The sequence below is a fragment of the Mesocricetus auratus genome, unplaced genomic scaffold (genome assembly GCF_017639785.1).
Source record: "Mesocricetus auratus isolate SY011 unplaced genomic scaffold, BCM_Maur_2.0 Super-Scaffold_100011, whole genome shotgun sequence".
NCBI lineage: Eukaryota > Metazoa > Chordata > Mammalia > Rodentia > Cricetidae > Mesocricetus > Mesocricetus auratus.
In genome coordinates, this window is record NW_024429195.1 from 74,481,512 (window position 1) to 74,493,726 (window position 12,215).

The 12,215-nt window shown below is 48.3% G+C and overlaps 1 protein-coding gene and 1 long non-coding RNA gene across 9 annotated transcripts in view; one reads left to right on the plus strand and one right to left on the minus strand.

Moving 5' to 3' along the window:
- Positions 1–8,918, minus strand: part of LOC121143315 — a 29,488-nt gene extending 20,570 nt beyond the window's left edge. For both annotated transcript variants that reach the window (XR_005880530.1, XR_005880529.1), the window contains exon 1: positions 8,620–8,918. This is a non-coding gene — a long non-coding RNA (uncharacterized LOC121143315). The remainder of the gene's footprint in view (positions 1–8,619) is intronic.
- Positions 1–12,215, plus strand: part of Elk3 (ETS transcription factor ELK3) — a 61,315-nt gene that overhangs the window by 12,924 nt on the left and 36,176 nt on the right. The gene's annotated exons all lie outside the window — the stretch shown is intronic.

Sequence of the window (12,215 nt, forward strand, 5' to 3'; positions counted from 1 at the left end):
TCTACACAATGGGAGAGCTGGAAGATGTTCTGGCAGGAACAGGAAGCGCCTCGGCTTCTGCCTGTGGAAAACCCACCATCATTCTGTGGCGTGCCGAGGTGTTCTCGCTGCATGGGGCTTGTGTTTTTACCTCTACCAGCCCCCCCCATTAGCACGGTAGAGCTTTCAAATTTATCTGAAGGACTCCAGTTTTCTGTCGCCCGGAAGTGGCATGGAAGATTTGCCTGTGTTTTGATTTTTTTTTAAAGCCCTCTTCAGGTATCTAAGTGAATAGACTCTTCCTGATGATGGCAAAGCAAACTCAGATGTCGGAGCAACTCTTCCTTCCGGTGTCAGCTGAAGACTGGAGTGTCCTCTTGCTGGGAGAACCATGTGTTGCTACTTTGTTGTTCCTCTTTGTGGTGCTTGGGGGACTTACCTTACCGTCTCAAGTACGCTGGGTCCGCTCTAACGCTCTAACGCTCTAACGCTTAGCCATGTACCCGACCTAGATGATATACTTTTTGTTTGCAAAATACTTTCAGCCTTTAAATATAAGGTCTTTCACTTTGCCCACACTTGTGTGAGGAGTGGCCTTGCCTTATCTAGAGGGGACCCCGAAGGAGAGCCACCATTGTCCCGGTCTCGGATGATGTAGACCCAAAGGCTTGATATACACCAGGTCTCTAACACCCTGACTCCCAATATCCACCTCCCCGGCCCACATGCACAAGACTGAGTTTATTAACATTATAAGCTAGAAATTTGGGGAAAACAGTTGCCATTGCAGCCAAGGCCCCTCAAATACAAAGCTTAAGAGTTCTGGGGAGGCATTGACCCCTGCTTTACGTTGAAGCTCAAATTTAAGGAACATTGGCAAGGTTTTAGTAAGATGAATTGTCTGTCTCTGTGTGACAGGAAGTCACCCGGGGCTGCTCAGGGTGCCAGGCCCCTTCCAAGGGCTACCACACACAGGTTGGGGGCTCCCAGGCTGTCCCTCTCCACACAAGGAACAGCCCTCACGACTCATTTCCGAGGACCATAAAGTGTCCATGTTTAGGATTAGGTTTCCTCTCTCTCTCTTTCTATCTCAAGTTCCACAGTCCTGGTGTCCACGGGTCAAATAAAAGGACAAGTCACTCCACGTCTGAGGAGCAGTCGTGTGCTGCAGTTCACAGAGCCTCATGGCCTGATTTGTCAGCTTTGAGCTAGGCCTGGTAGCACAGTCCTGGAATCCCAGCTACTCAGGAAGCTGAGGCAGGGGGATTGCAATTTCAACCAAGGACATCTTAGGCTCCATAATGAATTCATTGTCAGTCATCATCTTACCTGGATTTTGACTTAAAATTTAAAAAAAAGTTAATGGAGATTTAGGCTCATGTTCAATGGTTCTTTGCCCAGTGTGACTCCTAGGTTCAATTTCCTGTTAAAAGAATCCCATTGGAGTCAGGCGGTGGTGGCACACGCCTTTAATCCCAGCACTTGGGAGGCAGAGGCTGCTGGATCTCTGTGAGTTTGAGACCAGCTTAGTCTACAAGAACTAGTTCCAGGACAGCCTCCAAAGCCACAGAGAAACCCTGTGGTCAGCAGTGGTGCACACCTTTAATCCCAGCACTCGGGAGGCAGAGACTGGTGGATTTCAGTGAGTTCCAGGCCAGCCTCGTCTACAGAGTGAGTTCCAAGACAGGTAGGGCTACACAGAGAAACCCTTTCTCAAAAAACAAATAGAAACAAACAAAATCCAATTGGAGGAACCTAGCATGTCCATCTGTCTTTATGTCTATTTTGGTCTCTTTGTCCTACCCCATCCCCATCCATCCATCCATCCATCCATCCATCCATCCATCCATCCATCCATCCATCCATCCGTCTATTTCTATTTCTGTTCATTGAGGAAATTGGCTAAAAGAAATAGTGGCAGAATAACTCAGATCCCTTTTAGTTTTTCATTTTTTTTTTTGAGACAGGGTCTCTCTATATAGCCTGGACTTTTGCACAATTTTCTCTGTAGAGCAGGCTGGCCTCAAACTCACAGAGATCCCTCTGTCTCTGCCTCTGTGGGCTACCATGCCCAGCTCGGATTCTTTATCAAACACCCAGTCAGAGTACCAGGAGTCGAGGAGTGGTGGGATGGAAATGAAGGACATCTCTACTCTGTACCCTGCTGAGAGTGTCACTTTGCCCTCTGACTACTCAGCAGCAGAGAGGTAGAGGACACACGTCTCTAGAGCAATGTTTCTCAACCTTCCTAATGCTGTACCCCTTAGCACAGTTAGTTCCTCATGTGCTGACTCCAAAACTAAAGTTATTTTTGTTGCTGCCTCCTAACTTTTGTTTGCTACTGTTATGGATTGTAAACATCTGTGCTCTCCCCATGGTCTTAGGTGACTCCAGTTAAAGGGTCATTTGACCCCCCAAAGGCGCTGTGGTCCACAGGTTGAGAGCCGCTCCTCTGGCGTAGCAATGTTTATTATTAGAGGTCTGGACTTGGGAGCAGATATTCTCGGGTTGGGGTCTGTCTGCTTCCTGCGGCCACCTGCATCTGTCTCCGTGTTTCTAAGTCATGGCTTCCTGGTGGGCGGTGCTGACCGGGAGTGTGAACTCGAGACATGTACTCAGTGCACTACACACAATGCTTGCTGCACAAACAACCATCAAAGGTTAGAAGTGAAGGAGAGGCTCCCCTAAGGGTGGAAGTCTGGGTCTGAGCCTTGTCCGTGAGAGTTCCTGGTTCTCAGCATTGGCAGTGGTGGAAAATGCAGCCAGTGTTTCCCCAGACCAGGGCTCCTGACTTGGAATGCATAGGTTCCTTCTAGATCCCTACAAGCCCTGCTGACATGCTGTGTCCAAACATGCACACGTGTCTATCTGTATGCGTAGATGTGTGTGTAGTATTTTCCCCCAAAGAGTTCTCAAAATGGCCCATGGGTCAAATACACAAGGTAGACCTTTGCTGTTTGTGATGATGCCCATGTCCACATCTATTTTAGGGGTGCGAGCGTATATTTTAGGTGGAGTATGTGAGAATGCTGCTGTGGAGCAGCTTTTGGCTGTATGAACAGTAATTTCATATGGTTCAGCCTAGTAGGTTGTGAAGCTGAGGAAACATAACTAGGAATAGCCTCATAATGGGTCTGCCTGTAGCGGGGTGTATATTTACAGCTTCCGCTCCTGTTTGGCACCAAAGCCTGGCAAGTTCAAATTCATCAGGCAGCTTGTAAATACATTTACCTAGAATGACTTCTGTTGTGTCTTGTGTTATGCAGTCATCTTGAATTTTCACCGGATACTCGATCGGATTCGTGGGATTAATTGCGTGGGAGAAGCCAAAAGTCCTACAGGAGACTTCTCAGCCGTGAGCACATGGGTGCTCAGTTTGGCTGTCGTGTGGAGGGTTAAAACAAAGCTGACACACAGACCGAATGAGACCAGAGCTGCAGTCACACACACACACACACACACACACACACACACACACACACACACACACACACACACACACAGTGGGCCAGTTGTGGGAGGCGGGGTTTCCTGTGGCCCATTTTCCAGCTTCCTGCCTGCAACCTGCACAAGAAGAGGAAGCCTGAGAGCCCTCCGATGGGGGCTGAGCCAGGAGTAAGACGCGTGCAAGGAGCCTGGACAATGAAAACAATCACCCAGAAAGTAAATGCTCAGGGTTTCATCCCAAAAGGGCTGGAAAGCAACAGCCCTTCTGTTGAGAGAAAAAACATGGTCCACATCCCCGGGGTAGAGGGTGGGGGTGGGGTGGATGTACCCACCGTGCAGGGACCCCTGTGTTTTACAGCCCTACTCGTCTTTCAAGACATGGTCTGCTTTGTTAGTCCCGTTGGCTATCTGGAAAGCACCCCCCCCCCAAGTGCTGTGGTTTCTGACTCTGTCTCCTGGACCTATTGGGAACAGAGGAGTGGACGTGGGCAGCCCGGTGTCTGCAGCCTCCCTTGTGAAATCTGGGTGACTTATTGGTTTCTTTCTTGGATCTAGCCACCCATAACATCGTGGTCTGTTGTCTTCAAATAAGAGAGTAAGTGGAGGTTTGTGTGTTGAAGAGACTTTGCATGTTCTGTGCACGTAGGGCTCGGATGATCAGACGACCCTGGGAAAGTGGATAATGCCATATTTATCCCAAGAGGGTGACTGATTAATGCCTGGGATCTTTAACTTTTATTATCATCAGTGAAGCCAAATACTTCAATCCCCCCCCCCAAAGAAATTGAGATAAGAAAATTGGGATCATTACACACCTGTTTAGTGGGTGCTGGGGATGCTAACGAAATACTGGTTAAAAATACTTAGCTCGTTTGTGGAAACCCTGCTTCTTATAAGGCAGATGTGACTGTATCACATAGACTTTGCTGCAGCCCAACAGCATGCGGGTATTACTCTGAGCTCCAGCGCTACCCCGGTTAGAATTGACTTGTGTCTTTGAGGTTCGTGGAAGGTGTGTGCTTCTGGGACATGAGATATTTATTTATCCTGTAAGTGGCCCACCTCTTCTCCAGGCCCAGAAAGAACAAATTGTACCTTGAGAAGCTTTGGGATGCTGCCATATCAGAGATCAAAGAGGCTCCATGTGGGGCGGTCTAGAGAGGTCTGAAAACCCATGGGACAAGATAGGGCTGGGTTGTGCCCTGCTGGGGCGGGGCAGGAAGAGGATGAATTTGCGGATGTTGGAGGAAGTAGAAGCCCGAAGACAGCATTCCAGTGGAGGCAATGTAGCCATCCATTTAGTATTCCAAAGAAAACACCCTTGTGTGTGAGCCTCTAGCCCTGTGTGTGAGCCCCCAGCCCTGTGTGTGAGCCCCAAGCCTTGTGTGTGAACCCCGAAAACACCCTTGTGTGTGAGCCTCCAGCCCTGTGTGCGAGCCCCAGTCCTGTGTGTGAGCCTCCAGCCTTCTGTGTGAGCCCCCAGCCTTGTGTTTGAGCCCCAAAAACACCCTTGTGTGTGAGCCTCCAGCCCTGTGTGTGAGCCCCCAGCCTTGTGTGTGAGCCTTCAGCCCTGTGTGTGAACCACCAGCCCTATGTGTGAGCATCCAGCCCTGTGTGTGAGCCCCAAAAACACCCTTGTGTGTGAGCCCCAGTCCTGTGTGTGAGCCTCCAGCCTTCTGTGTGAGCCCCCAGCCTTGTGTGTGAGCCCCAGCCCTGTGTGTGAGCCCCCAGCCTTGTGTGTGAGCCCCCAGCCCTGTGTGTGAGCCTCCAGCCCTGTGTGTGAGCCCCAGCCTTGTGTGTGAACCCCAAAAACACCCTTGTGTGTGAGCCTCCAGCCCTGTGTGTGAGCCTCCAGCCCTGTGTGTGAGCCCCCAGCCTTGTGTGTGAGCCTCCAGCCTTCTGTGTGAGCCCCCAGCCTTGTGTTTGAGCCCCGAAAACACCCTTGTATGTGAGCATCCAGCCCTGTGTGTGAGCCCCCAGCCTTGTGTGTGAGCTCCGAAAACACCCTTGTGTGTGAACCCCCAGCCTTGTGTGTGAGCCCCCAGCCCTGTGTGTGAGCATCCAGCCCTGTGTGTGAGCCCCCAGCCCTGTGTGTGAGCCCTCAACCCTATGTGTGAACCCCCAGCCCTGTGAGCCCCAAGAACACCCTTGTGTGTGAGCCCCCAGCCCTGTGTGTGAGCCCCAGCCTTGTGTGTAAGCCCCCAGCCTTGTGTGTGAGCCCCAGCCCTGTGTGTGAGCCCCAGCCCTGTGTGTGAGCCTCCAGCCTTGTGTGTAAGCCCCCAGCCTTGTGTGTGAGCCCCGAAAACACCCTTGTGTGTGAGCCTCCAGCCCTGTGTGTGAGCCTCCAGCTCTGTGTGTGAGCCTCTAGCCCTGTGTGTGAGCCCCGAAAACACCCTTGTGTGAGCCCCCAGCCCTGTGTGTGAACCCCCCAGTCCTGTGTGTGAGCCCCCAGTCCTGTGTGTGAGCCCCCAGCCCTGTGTGTGAGCCCCCAGCCAGCCAGTCGGGTCACTTCTGATTTACCCACAGATGACAGAGTTCCAGGAGAGTTGGGCAGTCTGTGTAGACAGTGAACTGCAATTCTGCTATGGCTGTCAGTGACTTCTGAAAATTCTCCCCTCAGATGATAGATCATTTTTTAAAACATGGCAAACTGTCCCATAGTTGAGAGGATAAGTTTCTAGGTTGAGCAATACTGACCTCTCTTTGCTGTTCTCTCATTCTTTTTAAGACATGAGCAACCTATAGCTTATTTACAGAACAAATGAGGACACAGACATTGGTTGTGCCATCGAAAGAGCTTTGGGGAACATGAACCCCTTGATTTTATACATTAGTTTTTCGTGTGTGATGGTCTGCAATAAGTAAAATGCTGCTTGAAAAAAGAAATTGTAATAATCTTAGGCTCATCTCAGAAAAAATACCTACCAGCTGTTCTCAGGCTGTGGGGTTGTGACCCTTTGGTGGGGTGGGGGAGTCAAACAACCCTCTCACAGGGGTTGCCTAAGACCATCAGAAAGCACAGATGTTTGCATTACAGTTCATAAGAGCAGTAAAATTACAGTTATGAAATCAATGAAATAACTGTAGGGTTGGAGTCCCCACAACATAACTGTATTCAAGGGTTGCAGCATTAGGAAGGCTGAGAACCACTCAGTAGACACAAAGACTTCAGAGTTTGTAGGCATCGAGTGTTAATGTACTTATCAAGTTACTCTGTCACACTCCAAAGTTACCTGTCCTGGGTCCCGGCAGACCCAGATGTTTTCCTGCTCCTTGACGTCAGTGTGTTCCTGGTTCCCGCCAATCCCCTTGGACAATGGTGATGCGACAACCCTGAGCCCTTTCCCCACTGGGCAAGGAAGTGCATCCAGGAGAAATGTCAGCGGTAGGCCGGGTTCTTTCTCTTTTCTGGATCCACACACATTTTAACAGAAAGGTGGCATCTCTCCCATGAGTCCTCCACACAGCTCCTGGTTCTGTATTTTCTTGGTTCGTTTCTTTAGTTACCAGTGTAAGCTTAAAGAAGTCAAAGGCAACAGGTATGGTGGTGCACACTTGGGAGGCAGAGGCAGGCAGGTCCTCTGTGAGTTCCAGGCCAGCCTAGTCTACATAGGGAGTTCCAGGACAGCCAGGGCTGCATGGTGAGACCCTGTCTCAGATCAAAGCAAAACAGGGTAAAAGGAAAGAAAGGAAATGAGTGTCCTTTTACCCTCCCAGCTGCCAGCTCTGCAACTGCAGAAGCAAAGCTGACATGATAAGAAAAGCATCAGGTGTCAGTCAAAGGAACAAGCAAAGGAGGCTTTGGATTTCTAAGAACGGCTGCCCGAAGCTCTGGCTTTGAGTGGAGTCTGAGGCCAATTCACAGGAGGACATCTGGCGCCACCTTGTGGCAGATAGGAGGTAGCGAGCCCTCCCTCCAACAAGCGGTCCTGAGCTTCTGAAGCTGAGGGAGCCAGGAGATGGGACCTCAGGATGTCTCCCAAGTAGGCAGTCTCCCTGTGGTGTGTGTGGCAAGACAGCAAGAGTGGTCAGTCTGTTCCATCTGCAGCATCTTGCATTGTGTGAATCTGGTCTAAGGTTTTTTCATGGGGATATTTTTATGTTGTTTGTTTTGGTTTGTTTTTTTTCAAGAGAGACAACTCGGGAGAATAAAAACCATTTTGTGTTTACATTAAAAAATAAACAAACAAAAACTGAGTGTTGGAAACACAGAGGCTGTGACTACTGAGTATACAAAAACATCATCTCCAACTCTTTCCTAACCGTGGTGACTTAGGGAACCCCCATAGGTCATGTCACCCCCAGAGACTAGTTTAGAGCCCCCTGCCCCCGACTCAGCACATCCCATCCACTTGACTCTCTGGCCTTCTCCAGGAACACACGATCCATGGGAGCAAAGTGTTCCCAGGGTCAGCATCAACAACAGGGCTTGCTCTCTGCTGAACTGCCCAACTTGGAGGTCTCAGGAGTTAGGTCTTATGCTAGTGGAAAAGGATTGGTGCTGTGTTACCTACAAGGATATCAAACGATAGACCTAACAGTGTGCATAGTTAAATTACAAGTCACCTTGTAAGCCAACACACACAGTGTGGCTGAGCGTTCTCTAGACTTCAGTGACTACATCGAGGCCAGTGCCTAATGACAAAGCCATGCAGTGTCTGAATGCTGTGACCTGAGAGTGGGCAGTGACCATCTGATGTCACAGCATCATTGCAAAGAGAAGTGACAGCAGCCAGTGTGTAAGTAGTGCTTCCTTTGCCCAGGTATAGTCTATTAGTAACATGGTAATACTTAACAGTAATCATCGTGCAAGGCAGGCGTTTTTACCCTTTGTCACCATCACCATTATAACCACCACCACCATCACCATTATAACCACCACCATCACCATTATAACCACCACCACCATCACCATTATAACCAGCATCACCATTATAACCACCACCATCACCATTATAACCACCATCACCATTATAACCACCACCATCACCATTATAACCACCACCATCACCATTATAACCATCATCACTATTATAACCACGACCATCACCATTATAACCACCATCACCATTATAACCAGCATCACCATTATAACCACCATCACCATTATAACCAGCATCACCATTATAACCACCATCACCATTATAACCAGCATCACCATTATAACCACCACCACCATCAGTCCCACTTTACCTGTGAGCATGAGATATACAGAAAGGTGAAGTGACATCCCCACAGGCAGGCAGGGCAGATGCTCTAGTTGAATGCCCCAGAATCTTGCCACCCCCGAGTAGCCTTCCCCGGGTGCACAAACACCCCGTCACTAGCCTCCTCGAGGTGTAGAAAGGAAGCCTGCTCAGTAAAGCCATGCTGAGTTTAGGTTCTGGAGAAGTCCCCTCTGGCCAGTGGGATTCAGATTTTATGGAAACGAACTTGTGGCTTTGTTTATTATAGAGAGCTGGCTGTAAAGTAGCTCTGTCATGGTACTCAGCTCTGTCCTACAATGCCTCATTGTTGCCTTCCACCCCCATTCTTGTCCCTATTTGCTATTTCGTCTCAGTATTCCTCCACTGTAAATGCCCCATTATTCAGATTTTGATGCCGTCAGAACATTTACCTAATTCCCATTGTTTCCATCTGGCAACCGTGATTTTATCCTTGTTTGAAGATGCTATTTTTAAACAAAGAAGTGTCTTCATCTTTATCATCTCAGCAGGACCTTCTCTGACGCCTGCACCCCTGCCCCGCTCTGCCTGCACATCCTGCTCCCCCATCCCCTTGTCCAGCTTTAGTGATTTTCTGTGGTCCCCGTCTTCCACCACACTGTGTGATTTAATTCATCGTGTGTCTTGTTGCTCACAGCCTGTCTCTTCCATAAGTCCTTTTGTTTACTGATGTGTTCCAAATAGCAAGACAGCATCTCAGCATGAGAGAGAGAGAGAGAGAGAGAGAGAGAGAGAGAGAGAGAGAGAGAGAGAGAGAGGAAAGGAAGGAAGCAAGCACCAGAGAATGTAAAGATGGTTTGGGTTAGGTGTAGTATATATACATCTTATTTAAAAGAACCTACGCTTACTGTAACTTTCAATTTATTTTGTTTTCCTTTTTTATTACAGTTGTTTCTTCTTGCTGCATGTGTGTGTGTGTGTGTACACATACACTAACTTGCGTGTCTGGGAACACATGTCACGGCATGCATATGGAGGTAGATGGCTTTTTGTTGGAGCTGGTTGTCTCCTTCCACTATGTGAACCTCAGGGATAGGAGTCAGGCTGCCAGGCTGCTGGGTAAAGCTCCTTTATCCACCAAGCTCTCTCACTGGCCCTGGCTTGTTTTGTTTTGGTAGGTGTGGCTAGGTTTCAGCAAACATCACCTGCCATGTGTGAAGCTAATTGTTAATTTGAAGAGGCTGGGAGAGAATTGGCTTTTTTTTTTTTTTTTTTTTTGCCTCTGAATTTCATATCATGCTTCAAGCACCACCCGTCCTGAGCCTTTTACAGCCTGCTTTGCTTTGCCTAGTAGTGAAGGATAGGTTGTCAACACTGCGGGTGCATCAGTCTGCTCCTGCCTCTTTAAAGGAGGATATTCAAATTTGATAAGCATTTTATTTTGTTATTTGAATCACTTAATTGGCATGGTAATTGTATGTATTTATGAGGTGTGATGTGGTGTTTTGATACTTGTGTACTGTGTGGTGATGAAATCAGCAACATTAGTACATTCACTACACCAAACATTTATCGTCCCTGTGCAGTGAGACTCCAATCCCATCTTCTCGCTACCTGGAAACATGCGGTCCATTACTGCTGGCTTAGCCACCCTGCTGTGCAGCAGGCCCAGGACTTACTCCTCCCATCTGTTGTGACTTAGTGTCCATTCTGACTGGCCTCTGGCCCTCTCTCCCCTCTGTTGTCCCCAGGCTCTGAGAACTATTCTTCTGCACTCCACTTCTTTGAGATGGGCTTCTTAAGACTGTACTTGGGTGAAGTGCATAGTGAGTAGCTTTCTGAACTTGGCTTACCCATCTAACATAATGCCCTCCAGGTCCATGATGAGGTTTTTATCATTTTAATAACTGAATAGCATTGTATGATGCATGTAACCTAACACATCTACCCATCTGTTGATTGACAAGATGGTTGATTCTGTGTCTTGATTATGGTGACTAAGGCTGCTATAAACACAGAAGTGCAGATGTCTCTTTAACATACTGATGGCATTTCATTTGAACACGTACCTCATAGTGGGACGGCTGGGCTGAGGATTTTAGACTCCTCCATGTGCTTTTTTCTTCTGTAGCCGTGCTAAAGTGTATAAGGATTGGCATTTCTGCACACCTCTCACCAGTACTGAACATGGAGATCTAACTGCTCCACCCCACCAAGAGCTAGCCTGGACATTCCAAAGCAAAAGGAGCCCTGGAGAGGGCTGGTGAGCCCAGTGGTTTCTGCACTAATTCTCTCTGGTCAGGGTCAGCTCTATGGACGTAGTAAAGACTATCTTGAGAAGGACGGGCCTTGCAGGCAGCAGGCTGGAGGTGCGCTCAGGGGAATATGGGAAGTCAGGGCAGCTTATCCTGTGAGAGCAGTGTGTCTCCTAAAGCCAAATGATGCTGTGTGCTAGTGAAGGGTGTGGAAGGCACTGATGGGCTGGTGGGGTGGTATAGCGGATGAGGTGCTTGCTGGCAAGCCTGGATACCTGAGTTCTATCCCTGAGAACCAACTGCACAGAGATTTCCTCTGACTTCCATCCATATGTTCTTATGCTGCAGTGTGCATACGCTCCTCCCTCACAGCAATTTTTCACAGGATGGCATTAAAATACCTGATTAAATTCCTTATATTCAAAACAAGGTCTGGGCCGGACAAGAGAAGCATTTTTTTTCCCCCGAGACAGGGTTTCTCTGTATTGTTATGGAGATTGTCCTGGAACTTGCTCTGTAGATCAGGCTGACCTCGAACTCACAGAGATCCACCTGCCTCTGCCTCCCGAGTGCTGGGATTAAAGGCATGAGCCACCATCGCCCAGCTAGGAGAAGCATTTTCTAATCAGCCAACAAACAAGCCGACATCAGCAACAAAGTGTGTTGGGTGTTCTCTTCAGTGTGCGGAAGCTCCAAGAGTGGTCTGTGTGTAAAGTAGTCATTACTAGAGGCTGGAAGGGTCAGGAGCTGGATAAAGGGAGGTTCGACAGTAGAAACCAATGCACATACCTGGAGGAGCAAGTTCTGGCAAGTTCTGTTCTAGGGACTTCATACTTTACAATAATCTATTGTTTATCTTAACAATGACCTAGGAGACTGAAGTCTGAGATTCCAAAAATAAAGAGGAAAGAATTCACTGTCTTGGTGCCTTTTGTGCATGCTGACATATCCCAAACCAATAAAAATCAAAGTGGGGGAGAAGAAAAAAAGAAACATTGAAAAGCCTAGACTACCCGGGAATGGATGCGAGAGCATTTGTCACATTTCTAGCATTTCTTTCAAGTGTTCTATTCATTGGAAGCTAGTACATCTGGGCAAGAAGCCAAATGAATGTCAGCTGATGACACATTGTAACTTAAAGCAGGCTTGGCTGCCAGAACATTGTATCAATGTAGTGTTGCAGAAACGATAGTCTCATGGATACGATGTATCCATATAATTGTTCGCCCCGCCGCAGCAAGGCTTTCTTTAATTCTTCCCTAGTAAAGTCCTACAGGAAGCTGAGTTACAGTACCCACAGTTCTTAGAGTGTACCCCCGGGTACATATGTCAGACTTTTTCTCTTCCTGGACATTCTAAAAGACAGGCG